Genomic DNA, 14,559 nt, shown 5'->3' on the forward strand with positions numbered 1-14,559 from the left:
GCTTCTTTAGTATTTAAGAATTTAGTAGCAGTTGAGATTTGTAATTCCAGAGAATTGAGTCCAGCCAGCTTAAGAGTGTAAATTGCGTGCATTTTTTGTGGCTGTAGCTCTCTCTGTTAGCCCTTGATGCTGTCAATTGAGGCCATGTCACATTTTCTATGTGCATTTAGAAAGACCCACTGAGCTCTAAATTAATGTATTTCAGGAAAAAAAAAAAAAAAGCCATCTCTGCAATGATTCTTCAATAATTCTGACTTTGGCAGGGATATTCTTTGGGAATTCATCATCAGAAGGAATTCTTTCCATAAAAGGAAGTAAGAAAATCAATTATCTCTGTTAAGATAACAGAAAATCTTAAAGCTTAGATGAAGTCTTAATACTTTGAAGATGTACTTTGACTTGCATATGAAAATAACAGATATCTTTAAATCCATGTATTAAAGGAGAGATTCATTCGCTGACACTGTAATTCAGCTAGTGGTAGATACATGGTAGAGTAGTGTTTACTTCAGCATGTGACTTCTAAGCAAAATATAAGACTTGCAGGAAATTAGACCTTATTCAAAGCCCATTGAAATCAGTGAGAGAAATCTCATTCAGTTGATGAATGGGTAAGTTATTCTTGCAGATCTGAGACAATACTTTACCTCCATAGCATCTCTCTGCTTGTAGAGCTTACAGCACTTTACAAACTTTAATTAAATGAATTCAAACATAATTCTGGCAAATGTTTTGGGGAATAAACTCATTCAGCAGAATACCCAACTGGAAAGAAATGCAGGGAATTTGAAGAGGGTTGATGTTTTTGAATTAGAATGAAGGCTTGTTTGTAATTAGCATTATTTTCTCTTTTCTGCTGGAAGACGATTCCATAGTACTTACAGGTTTTCTGGTTTATTATTATTTAAATAGTGGTAGAACACTGGAATCCCATAAATTATGTTTTTCTATTGGCAAATTCAGTAGAATTCTGCTCTCGTGCAGCCTCTCATTCCCCCAAGTTTTTGTACTATTTTAGTCAGGTCACTTCAGAATTTTTTTTTTAAGTACATTTCTATGAGTATTTGCTCAAGAGGTTACCTTAAGTGGTATTAAGAAATATCAGTGAGTGGCTGGAATTGAATGGAAATTGCCTAAACTGCGTTTATCAGCTGTGGGATTGCAGTAGTCAGTAACCCAGCTCTACCATTTGTTAAGTGAACAGGGCAAAACTGGTTTCTCCTCTGAGTTGCTTCTAATCGAAATAGCAGATCAATAGTGCTGAGTATGGAAACACAGCATTATGCTGAAATAATACCGGTTGATTTGATGGCAGTACTGATTTCAATACAGTGAAATACAGTCAATACAGCACATTGACTATTAACAGAAATTAGTGATTCTGTAAACCCTGAAACTAATAGGATCAGAAGAAAAAGAGATAGTAGCATAATGTGCATTTTCTCTTTATAGAAGCTTAGTGTTATGCTATATCTGCACTCCTCACCCACTTTTCTTAGAGAAGAGGAGCTTGCTTGTGTTTGATAAATTCCAGTAAACCTTCCAGTTGTTTGTTAATGTTATAAATCCCGAAGTCTTGAACCACATAAACTATGTTCTCAGTTGTTAGTACATCACTGGCATACATCAGCATATCCATATTGATTTTTATTGGATGGTTGGCTGAAGTTGGAGTTTTTTGTATTACAAGGAGTTCAAAATTACCTACCTAAGCTTAACCCTTTGTTCTTACAAGACAAATGGACTGAGCCCCATACAGCCACTTTTTTGCATGTTTTTTCTAATTAAACTTTGCAGGTTGCCTTTTGGCTTTACTAGCTATGAAAAGGAAAAGGCAGGTGGCTCAGGGAAGCAGTCAAAAGGTTAAGTAGGGAGAGTTACAGCAGCGTTGCATTTTGCATTCTGTGATACATTCTTAATATAATTAGCTCTTACCTTGAAAATGATAGCATTAATTCACTGTAATCCATCACGCATTGCACACACCATATTCTGTGTAGTATTAAAAGCTTTACACTTCTCAAAACATTTGCTTGTTTTGAAGGGATCTAAATTCCAAAGCAAACAGACCCTGAATGTTTCCATCTTCAGCCCAATATTTCTAGCCGTTCCTTTCTTTCAAGAGGTTTTGGTAATTTTTTTCTCCTGAATGATTAATGCTTTTTATTGTTCTGATATTAGAGGGATGAAAATGCAAAGCCAAGCCTGGTGTGGAGCAATGATGATATCTTTGGTTATATCAAAACATTAACTTGATTTCAGTCAGCCATAATCAATTACATCTAATTTCCTGTATATGCCCTTTAAACCATATAATGTCTAGAATCAAGTTGGATATTATAAGCTAAATGACAGCTGCTGTCTGAGGTTTGCTTGTAGTCATGATTTCAGAAAAAGGAATAGCAAAGCATCGTTTTAGTAGCAGGGCACTATATTTATTATATAATAAATAGTGAATAGTGTAATTTTGCTCGTAATCTTTATTTTACATTTTCCTGAAAGGAAGCTACCCAAATGAAGCAGATTTTTAAAATGAAATCAAGCTAAGAAATTTATGAAAATACTATCAAATACAGTATCGAAAACACATATTGTGGTTGAATGTTAGGAACAGGGATGGTTGTATTTTGGTGGTGTTTTTTCAAAGATTTGACTAGCATTTGGTACAAATCTTATACTAGACTTTGAGATGATCCACTGTAGAGAGGGGAATGTAATCACCTTCCTCAGTGACTGAGTGGTTTCCAGGTGCACAGGATGGTCAGTTCTTGGGTTTTCAAGCAGTTTGAATGGGTGGGCAGTTGAAAGTAAACTTACATGTGAGGAAGTCTATACAAAGAATCATTTCTCCTTTCTCTCTTCTGTAAGCACCAGTGTTTCTGATGGGGAAGTACACAAGGGAAGCACAGTACCTACAGAAGACACCTTATTAGCTCAAAGCCACAAACAGGTCAGGCAAGACAAGTTGCATTGCATCACAGAGACCAGGCAACTTTTTCTTCAAATTGCGTATTCTGTCCATCTTGTTTGGCTGTAAAATTCTTCTGCAATTGCCTAGCAAGAAAGTAAAAGTTAGTTACAGGAGAATCACAGCAAACAACCCTCTGGCCCAGCAAAGCAATTGTCAATCTGGCCTAATATTCTCTGAATTTAAATTCTAAAATTCTCTGAAAGGGTTCGTGAGAGCCCTGAGGATGGGGAAAACTACAGGAAGAGCATGCCAAACCTGGATGCTTTCAGTGGTCCATTCTCCTGTACTTGCTGCCTCATGTAGAATTTGGGGTGTTAAAGCGTACATTTCTCCTATTCCTAAGCGTATCAATGCCTAATAATTTTGGACTTGCCTAAATTTAGAATCATGTTGCACCTATGGCATTGTTACATTTTCTGAATTGACAAAGATGTTCTTTTCTTATAAGTGATCAAACTTAAAATGGATGTGGTATGTTTAATCATTCAGTTCTGCAGTGCTCAGTAGAGCTTTTGGTTAGAGAATAGATAATAAAGAATAATTTTGTAGGCATGCATTCCACATTTCCCTCCTTCCTCAATACTATTTTCTTCATTAGGAGAAATCAGATATTTAATATAATCAGAATTTTCAGCAGCGTCTTGCATATTCTAAACATTTGCACTGTAAGGGCAAATTCCTATCCTAGAAACAAAGGAGTCTTTTTTTTTTTTATTTTTATTATTATTATTTCAGGTACTTTTTTTTATCCTTCACATGTGCTCTGGTTTCACTCACTCTGTTCTAGTCTTCATGTTGGGATTTATTTCACGCAGTTTTCTTATCATAACTGAAAATGGCTTCACTTTGAGACCTGAGGAATAAAATGTGACCCAACTCTAGATAATGGGTGTGAGCTTTGACTTGTATTTTTTTTATTTTCCTTAACTTTAATGCCTCCTGAAGGCACTGATATGCTGTATTTTTGCAGCAGGCAGCTTGTTGTACTGATCCATTGCAAAATGTTCCTGGATCAGGATGCTGCTAGAGAGGCATTGTAGGAAAATACGCAAGTTGTAGCTTCTCTTATTGAATAATAATAATTTTGAATTTTTATCTTGGTAATAATAGTAAAAAACAAATAATAATCAGATTATCTTCTGCAATGTTGATTCCTGAGTGATTTTCAGAAGCATCTTCTGCCTCTGGCACTGTGTGGGAAAACCATCATCCTACCATACAGTGCAATAATGACAGAACACATGCTGTGTAATGTAAACTTACAATCCAGTTCTAGGCAGATGCTATTAGGCTGTCATCTCTTCAAGCAGCAGTAGCGGAATTAAAAAAAATCAGACAAAAAACCCCAAAATACTTTTCTCTCCCTCCCACCCCCCCAGCAGCAATAAAAACTGTATTCATATCTGCCAAGTGATTTTTGCATTGATCAAGGCTTTTCTTCCTTTTAACAGATTCTTTTTTATTGAGTTTTGTTTCCCATATCTCACCAAGGAAGGGCCATTCAATTCAGACCATATGTAATCTAGTGAATAATGTGACATCACTTTTTTTTCCTTTGAGGGGGGATTTGTTTGCTTTCAAGACCGTCCATCTCAGACAGTAGAGGAGAGCCTCTGGAAAATGGATGCTAAGAATGAAACATGCCATAATCATTCTGTGTACCTACATCTGATTTTAGTAAAAGGAGTGAACTTGCCTTCCATTTGGTGTGTTTTAGATTATAAACTAGGACTACATTCAAAGACTTAGGGACTAAATATTTCTGAGTCTCCAATCTTTTTTCTTCTGTGGATATTTGTGAGTTAGGGAAGTGTTACCAAGCAGCCACGCAGATAATCAAATTCCTTGTGAAAAGTCATTCCGGGCTGTGGGGATCTGTATCCAGCATTTGTGAGCACTAACTTGATCCTCATCTGCAGTTTCAGCTACAAAGATGACGAGGGGACAGGACTGTCTCCCTTGTGAGGAAAGGCTGGGAGAGCTGGGCCTGTTTAGCCTGGAGAAGGGAAGACTGAAGTGGGATTCTAACAATGTCTACAAATTACCTTAAGGGCAGGTGCCAAGAGGATGGGGCCAGGCTCTGTTCAGTGGGGCCCAGTGAGAGGACAAGGGGCAATGGGCACAAACTGCCACAGAAGAAGTTCCATCTGAATATGTGGAAGACCTTCTTTAATTTGAGGGTGACGGAGCACTGGCACAGGCTGCCCAGAGAGGTTGTGAAGTCTCCTCTGGAGATGGTTCAAAACTTTCCTAGACACGACTCTGTGCAGCCTGCTCTAGGAGAACCTGCTTTAGCAGGGGGTTGGAGCAGATGATCTCCAGAGGTCCCTTCCAACCCTGACCATTCTGTGATTCACTGACAAAACCTTGCAGTGAGAGAGGAAGCTGCCCTGAGGAAGGGCTTCTTGCAAGCCCTCAACATTAGGATGAATTTCTTTTGCCTTTGAGATTTAGATTCCCTTTAAAACTCAATTATGTAGCCCTATTGACAGGAAATGGTTTATTTCTTGGTGGCTTTGTGTAATATTGTGCTATTGCTCAGTGTTAAGCAAACAGTTGCAGAAACTGATGGCGTCTTTCTGAGCTCATCTGTATTCTGTGGGTATTACAACACTGAGTTTTCTCTCAGCTTTGCCCTGCAGGCAAGAGAAATCTGGGGCATCAGAAAGGGGCATTCTGCCTGCTTTCATGCATATCCATCAGGTGACAGCCAGGCTATAACTAGGGTGCTGGTTGTTATGATTGTCCCTTGAGATCCTTATTAGCAGACTATATGGCCAGACAGTAGATGAAGACATGTATTTCTTCCTACTACAAGACAGTGATGTGACCCTCTGGTTACAGCAGCATCACATTTTATTTCTTTGTTTTGCACACAACCTTATGGATTTTTCAGCTTGCCTAAAATATCACCTCACTCATGAAGTAATGGAGAAAAAAAATTCTTTTAATGCAGCTTGTTTTTTATCATAATTTGCTACAGCATTTACATCTGGTAATTTCTTTGGACATAAAGAGAGAAAGAAAAGAAAAAATAAACAAGAAACAAGGAATAACGTATCACTTATAATTATGAACTTTATCTTATACTACAGTAACTATTCCTTTCCCCATAGGGAATGACTTGTGGATCTTGCCATCTTGACTGTTTGATGGGTACCTTGCACTACAGAAATAAATCCCTAAGCTTACCTTAATGTGTACCCTTCAGTTGAGGCACAAGGGACATGTTGGATATGTAAATAGGTGCATAGCAATTTTATAATGTTCCTTAAATAGCCATTATGTGTACATCAACGTTTTGGGTTTAGAAGGAAGTTTTATGCTGCAATTTATATATGAGTAATAATATGAACAATATGAAGGTCATTTTATCATTGAAAGGAAATTTACTGTCGTGTGAATGGCGTATATCTTGAATGGGTCCACTGCGTCCTGTCTCCTGTAGCATGCTGAGTGCTTTTCCTACTCTCATAAAGATGAATTCTCAGACTCGCAAGGATTATTGGCTAAAAATAATATCCAAATTTCTTGAGAATGCATACATCTAAAGGGTTTGGTTTGCTCTTTCTGTGACGAATTGCTAGAGGAGAAAGTTCAGGTTTGGTCTCTTCCCCACCACGCTCTAGTTTACAGTAACATTTCCCTGTGTGTTTCTGCAGTGGGCAGGGTTACATCCTGCTTCCCTAACTGACACATAAAAGGGAGTGATGTGCTGCAAGTGCACTGCTGAAGGCTAAGCTTTTTAACGGGACACGTAGCCAACTGAGCAGCCTGATGGACCAGCAGTTGTAGGTACTTTACACTGAACGTTAATCAGGAATTAAATCTTTGAAATCAAAGATAAACATACAGGGAATGAAACAAGCAAATCAGTGCTGCCAACAGAAGATTTGGTAGCCTGTAGGATTTGTCAATAACCTTCGATAGTTTGTCCAGTAGCAGAGAGGAAACAGACCTTTTAAAATGAGGAAATCCTCTATTTGGCAGGGAGACAGGAAGAAGATCCAATATTCTGCCCTGAAACAGCCAGACTTCAACAGTGTTAGAGTGAGGGAAAAATGTTTATTATAAGTTGTTTACTGCCAAATGATTATTTGATGCTTTAAATATCCTGAAGGAATAGGCCAGGATATAAAGCCCTGTGATAAAATATTTACAGTTGTCAGGCCAACTGAGGTGTATGGGGGTGAGGGTGAGAGGTGGTGGAGTGTTGTATGTGACCTAGATATATTTGAAGTCTTACTAGATGGAGAAATATGATCTGAGAGGGGTGATCCCTGAAGATTTCTATCACATGTCAAAACCAGGGTGGTTGTGAAATGTTTCTCTTACTGAGGTCGTCCCACCTGAAAAACCACTTCTCAAGCCCTTCCCAAAGCTAAATGACTTCATATGCATTTATGCTGCTGGTGCACATTCATGATATTCTGTGAACTGTAGTAGTACAAGCTTCTCTAGATTGTCTTTAAAAGAATAGTGTTTTCTGTGTGCTGTGCAGGGGAAGAAGGCACAAGGAATCGGAGAGCCTATGTGACATAATACATACAGTTGACGCTCTTTAAAAATTACTAATTTTTCTCTCTTGGGAGATGTGATTCTTTTTGGATTTTTCTTGATCTGAAAAAGGTTGTCTTTGTGCAAGATGATTGCACAGTGGCTAATTTTGAATGGGCTGTTAAATGGTAGAGGGCTTGCAAACTGCAATTTTTATCAAATACAGCTGGTTTATCTTTCATTATAATTTAAAGTAGCCCTACAGCTTCCCTGCTCCTTTCTCAGCTACTCATTGGTATCCTGCTGTAGGTGAGGTTTCCACCATGTGATTTTCTGCATCCTAATAGGTTGTAATCCTGTAAACTGATCACTTGAAACACCTGAAGAAATGGAAAGATTTGCAGGGGGAGAATAGGAATGATGGGGAAGGAGAAAATAACTGAATGATGGGAGAAGATTCCCATAATGTCCAGTTGCTTATGGGCTAGAAAGTTTTGGTTAAAAGAGAAGAATCTGTATTAGTGATTTTTCTTTCTGCTTTCTGTTTTATTCTTCAATGATGCTGAGGTTATACTTCTACTGGGAATGAAGTGCATACCCCTTTCATTCTTCCAAAAGTAACTAGCTGTGTTTATAGCAGTAAATGAATGCTTCCTATTACTACAAGCAATATTTTTAGAAGACATAGGATTATAATTAGCTTTTGTGAGGAATTTTTCATTCAATATTTATTTTACTGAAAAAATTAAGACGGAAATGATTTGTTATGCAAACATCCTATTTTCACTATTTGATATTTCTAAAAATTCATGATCTTATGTTCCATAGTTTAATTAAATTTACAGTAGAAGAAAGTTAAGAATGAGGGGAAAGAAAAATCAAATATTGAAGTTGAAGCAGTCTGCTTCCATTTTCCAACTGACTTTTTGGTTCATTAGTTATACCTAATTTCTGTGCCTTGCCCACCCCCAATAAGGTGGATTTATTTTGTCTTTAATAATTTCAGCATATAAAACCCCTTTACCTTATCTTTTCCTTATGGATGAAAGTGACCTAATTCATCCTATTGAGTCCTTACAAGATCAGAATATGGTTCCTAAAGGTGGGAAAAAAAGAAATATATTTTTTTTCTTTAATTATTTTGGGGTGAAATGGAAGATAGAATAATAGAGTCAACATTTATCCCACTGAGAGCAGGCTTGTTTTAGTGAAATTTGATAGACAGTAGTTTCCACAACAATTTTAGTTCCTTAAAGGTGCTGAATACCAACCCCATTTGTGTCCTAACTCACTGAAGCGTGGAAAAATAACTTAACCTGGAATCTGAAGCAGGTGTGCACTTCCCAGCATCTTCACACAACATTAGTAAGCCAGGATGGTTGAAAAATTATAGGTATTCCTAGGCTATTTTATGTTAACCAGGGATGCTTAGTTTGGCTATGTATTTTAATGTATGTGCTTATGAATGTTTCTTCTTTATTAATGTTTGAAGCACTTGTCATGTTTGAGATCTTCAGTTGAAAGAGTAATTTAAACTTTACTGGCCTTCGGCTTTGCAATTTACTTAAAACACAAAAAGTTTTATCTTTAGGCAGCAAGAGTATATCATGTATTGATTATATTTTTTAATTGAGTAAGAATTTCAGACAAATATAGTAGTATTATTTTGTTTCATGCTTTGCATTCTCATTCTTTTAAGTAGGTAGGATTAAAAACATCCCAGAAATACAGCTACAGTGTAATCATGGACTGTCTGCTTTATTTTTTGAGTTGCTATTAAACTGTAACACAACAAATGTTGGTTACGCATGGTTTCAGATTGTTGATCCGTTCTGGTCTTTTATATTTATAATCAATAAATGGATAGAGTTTAAACAAATTGAGTTGTGTTGGTCTTCTAGACATTAATTCAAATTATAAATGCAAACTAATAGTCAACAAAAATGAAAAATTTAGTCTTTTGGTTTATAAAAACTCTAACATTTGTGGTTCTGATCCTTTTGCTAAAGGTGCAGATATTCTAATATCTGTTTGACTTTTGCATCAGAAAAAAAAAAGTTATTTATTATGCAAAAACTGGCAGGCAAAAGAAAGAGGAAAACAAATGGTACTCAGTTATTTCAGATAAAATTGTCATTACAGGCCCCAGTGAAAGTTAAATCCCCAGGTAATATTTTTAAATGTTTTTCTTCCACTTACTATTAAGTAAAGAGTGATGAGATTTTAGAAGCTGGGGCAAAACTGATCGACATGACAGATCTTTACATGTTTGTTACGTCTCCCTAGTCTTCTGCAATGGAGGTGCATTTAAGCCAAAAGACAGCATGAAGGATCAGATCAAAGCTCAGGGGACAATGTGAAGAATAGGATTATGTTCCTCAGTACTTGAAAATGCACGCTAGGATACCCAAAGTATGCTGTGTATCCTGGGCTAAGAACAGAGCTGGATTTCAGCCAGATCTTAGATGTTCAAGGCACCAAGGGTTGGAACTCAGCATGAAAGCCTGCCCCCAAAATGGGCACATAACCAGATCTGTGAAAGCAGCATTGTTTGTCTTAAGGCATTTCTGGCATTTTTCTTTCTGTTTCACTGGAGGAAGATGGGTATAATATCCCTTACTCTCCCTCTGGTCTAACAGGAAACGCTGAAGATAAACAATGTTGAGAAATGGTTCAATTGTCTGTAATGAAAAAAATGCGCTCAGTGGACACTTTCATTTTACAGCTATTACCCTTAGGACCCTCCTTATTCTCTCAAATAGCTTTTGTTGATGATTAAAGTCTTGACTGATCATTATTCTCTGAGGTACTTTGGTAGGATTTATGGCTTTGAAGTGGTTGTCACATATGCCACTGAAGTACTTCCCCCCCCCCCCCCCCCCATCCTGACACCTCCTACAACCAAAGAGGGTTGATGGACTGGAGCTTTAATGAAACTGAAATCATACCACCTTTGCTAGTGAGGAAGGGTTTGAGAGCAATTTACTACAAAGACAAGCTGTTAAAAATAGAATTGTGGTGTTTTAGATGATTATTCTTGGCTAAAGTTTAATTTTACTATTTGTGAAAATCTTTTTAGTTTTTTGCATTACTGTTAAAGTGATTAAAGCTTGATCAAATCTGTAATGGAAGTTATGTTTGTGTTTTGTGTACACAGCATAAGAATGTTAAGACTAGCTTCAAGAAAAAAAGTAAACTCAAGTATTAAGCTGTGCATTTACAAAGTTGTTATGTGCAGAAAAGAATATTAAAGGTGCTACACCAGATCAGTGCAAGATACTCCATTTGGGAACCTGCCCATTAGGGATAAACCAGAGGAACTGGAGCCAATAAAATGAGTCACAGAATGTATAGGGCTGAGGCAAATCCTTAGTGGGAGAACTAAGCAGGTCCTCATCAGCCATGATCAAAACCATTACTCCTGCAATGTAAAGCAATGAAGCATAACATCACTGTTGATTCAATACCCACCGTATGAACTGTGTAAAATGCTGAAAGTACTGCCAAATTTCTGATCTCTTCAGTGAAGCGAGAAAAGCTCCAGCAATATGAAATGACTGATTTGGAAAAGCAGTTATAATGAAAAAGGGAATTTTTACTGTAGTCTAATCTCAAGTTCTTTACATGAAAAACAGCTGAAACACAGGCAGTCTTTTCAGCAACTGGAAAAGGAAAGGTATCCAGGCTGCAGAACAAATGTGAGTCTGCTGAGGTCAGGGCAGAAACTGGCATTTTCAAACCCATTATTGTCAGGGCACTGTGTTTATATCTGTTTGATAGTTTAGCTAGATCTGAACTCCAAAGAGTGCCTGACATTACCGTTTGAGGTAGAAAAGGAGTAGTATGTTCTTGATCTTACTTTGTTCTTTGCTCTTGTGATAGTCACTCAAGCAAGCAAACACCAGCGTTATTTCTCAGTGTAGTTTTGTGATGTTTAGTGTTTGCTCAGTAGTTTCTCAGGTGAGTTGACAAAACTGTTTTTCCATGGGGCTGTGTTGTATGGCACTGAATGATCCAGGTTAATTCAGAAAACTTCCTTCAGTGGCAGTAGGGCTGACCCTCCTCATAGAAGATAGCTGTCTACCACAGGTGTGTATTATTAGCTGAAGTGGTAGAGGTGATGATCTGTGTTGCCTTACCCTCATGGGAGACCAGCAAGCAGTGTTTGTTTTCACTGTGTGCATAGGAAATGGGGTAGCTTTTTTAAAAGAATAAGAAGTAATACTTAGTATCACAAATCCTAAAAAAGAAAGTAAAGAATATTTTGAGGATTTCATGATCAAATATTCAAAAAGTGAATGCCATGTCTACAGCTGCTTGTGATATTAGAGAGGTGAAACAGTAGACAGGGTAAGATTTCCCTACCCAGTATCTGTTTATCAAGTTTTTTTCTTGCAAACACCAAAGTACGTTTTGTACCAGTCACAGTGCCTTAAGTTAGTCTCCAAGACCACGTAGTCATTTGATCCCCCACTGAGGCTTCAACTGTGTGAACTAGAAAAAACAAAAAGGGTTTGTGTCCTGATCTGAGGCTAGGAAACCTTTTAAAAAATCTTGTTTTCTGATGGCTTAGAATGACAGCTTTGGTTCTGGCAGTTTCAGGGAAAGGACAGGAGAGAGAATTACTTGTTCCCTTGTCAAGTGTCCTTATACTCTAAATGTACCTGGTGCAGCCATTAAGAGCTGTAATATCAATAGAGCTTCTTTTGTTGTCAAAGTTTCCAACTCAAATGCAGAAGTGAGCTCTTACATACTCCAGCTGATCTAGATGAGAGGCGCTTTCTCCTGCAGTACATCCCCCCCTCTCCATTCTTACTTTGTTCCCTGTGTGAAGTGGTGTCTCCCCCGATTCCCATTTCTTTTTCCTTTTCCCTCAACATGCTGTCTGCCATTGACACCCCCCTAAAAAAGGCAAGGCTCCAAGATACAGTAGTGCAACTAACCTGAGGGCAACATATCAACTGTAGGGACAGAAGCACCATGGGGTGGCCAGCTAAGAGGCAGCCAGCCACTTGGACTAGATGGATGCCATCTGGCTTCCCTGTCATCACCTATCCATTTGCTGGCCAAGATACATGAACTATCTGACTGCTTAGCTGTTCACCCAGAAGGGATGTACTGCTTTTTTAACTCTCATGGAGAGCTAGATGTCTCATGCAGCCTATCTGTTTCTGGATTGTATTTTGTCTGTAGTATGTGGCCTGTTGTTTTCATTTTGTTTATTTGGATTACAATCAGGGATTGTTCTTCAGAATAAACTCCATCTTGTCATTATTTCATGAAGAGTTTTCAGCACTTTATTTTTTTCACTCTTGAAAGTCAGACTTTGATGTAAGACCCTCTGTCTCTTCCCCTTTTCCAACAAGTTTTTTATTAAAAAACAAAACAAAAACCCAACCCAACCAACAACAAAATACCTTTTTATTCCTTTGAGGGAATGGGAAGAGACAGCATAGAAAACCCAACATTACAGCTTCTCCTGACCATCCAAAACTAATAGATTCTTTGAGTCAGAAAGCTTGTTGAAAACTGTGACTTGGTACCCTGTCCTGTCACAAAGGACCTGTAAGTACTTTTGGTTGTTCCTATAACGTGTTGTCTTCTGGAAACAGTGCCTGTGGTTAACAGTTTTACTATTTAGTGGCCAAGTTCAAGGACAGAAAAACTGCAGTGAATGTGGTGTGTAAATTTCAATCTCCATGGTTTACCCTGTACCCATAGAGAGATTAATTTTCTGCTATTTGACACACGCTGAGCCCAGAAACATTTCTAAACATTCTTCCCCCTCTGTTAACAACCAAACATAGCTTATTTTTTTATTAAAAAATAATTATGAAAAAAAAAATCATTGATTTTCACTTGTTTTTCAGATGCCTAAGCATAAATGCTTGCATGTGTTAGCTGGAATTTGTTGTTGTCCCAAGATAATGAATGTATGTACGTGCATGGAATGAAAAAGTCAGCATGTGTGTGAGGAGACACTAATGTCATTGTATCTTATGGGGTCTATTTTCTTTCCCTAGGCAAGGTTTCATAAAAAGGAGATGTCATTAGTGTTGTAGTATAAACATCTTCTCATATCAAAAGTGTAGTGATATGGCTGCTCATATATATTGTAACAGTAGATTCTGCAGCAGTAATCCTCAAAAACATGGTCGTTACCAGGAATTAATGACTGAATTGTTAGTTAATGCCCTAGGTAGGACAGAGCAGAATTGTTTGTGTCCTACCTAGCTAGCTCGTCATTAAATATGGTAATGACAGTGTTTAGGAAAAGGGCTGTTTTCCTGCTATAATCACTTTTGTTACAATAGAAATTCAGTCTATTCTTGCCTGTTAGGGTTTCTGAAGTCCATCTAACCTGTACATCTGTTTTGGAATACTGGTTCTTTATGAAGACATTACTGACTCTGTACTTCAAAAGAATAAAAAAAAAGTAGAAAGACCTTCAGGATAACTTTAGAGAACACTGATTATACTGCTGTAGAGAAATATTATTGTTTAGACAAGTATTGCATAGGGAGAAAAAAAAAAAAAAAGAAAAAGGATGGACCTGTCTGGCTGAAAGGCCTCATACATTCTTCTCTTACTGTCCCTATAGAAATTTACCTCAAATGAGGGTTTTTTTAGTATTGTCTTAAGTTCATCAGTTAGCCTGAATTTAAGATGTGAATAAGCAAAACAAACCCTCATACGTTGATGACATAATTCACAGCATTTTAAGGCCAGTACTAGAATCTAGGAGTTCTGTAGGACAGTTTTGGTGGAGATGCTGTCTGTCAGTACCAGGATCTAGGGCATAAGGGACCTGGAAATGTTTTGCAGCACTGAAATCAGCATTTTGCAAGGTAACGTTTGAGTTTTGTAGAAAAGCTCTATGTTGTGATAAGGAATAGAATCACAATACGAATGAGAGGGCTACTCTGTTGAAATGGATTTGAGGTAAGTCATGCACTGGACAAAAAAGAATTCAGAATAGTTTATATTTCTGTATTGCTCTTTTACTATTAATTTAATAGCTCTGAACAGATTTAGTAAGATACCAAGGGAAGAGAGCTGGCAGTGAAGAGAATATTAAGCAAGACAGCTCT

At 37.5% G+C, this 14,559-nt stretch overlaps 1 long non-coding RNA gene across 1 annotated transcript in view; it reads left to right on the top strand.

The window, feature by feature from the left end:
* LOC119151728 overlaps nucleotides 1-14,559 on the top strand; it is a 434,000-nt gene that overhangs the window by 145,377 nt on the left and 274,064 nt on the right. The window lies entirely within an intron of this gene.

Source organism: Falco rusticolus, chromosome 7 (genome assembly GCF_015220075.1).
Source record: "Falco rusticolus isolate bFalRus1 chromosome 7, bFalRus1.pri, whole genome shotgun sequence".
Taxonomy (NCBI): Eukaryota; Metazoa; Chordata; class Aves; order Falconiformes; family Falconidae; genus Falco; species Falco rusticolus.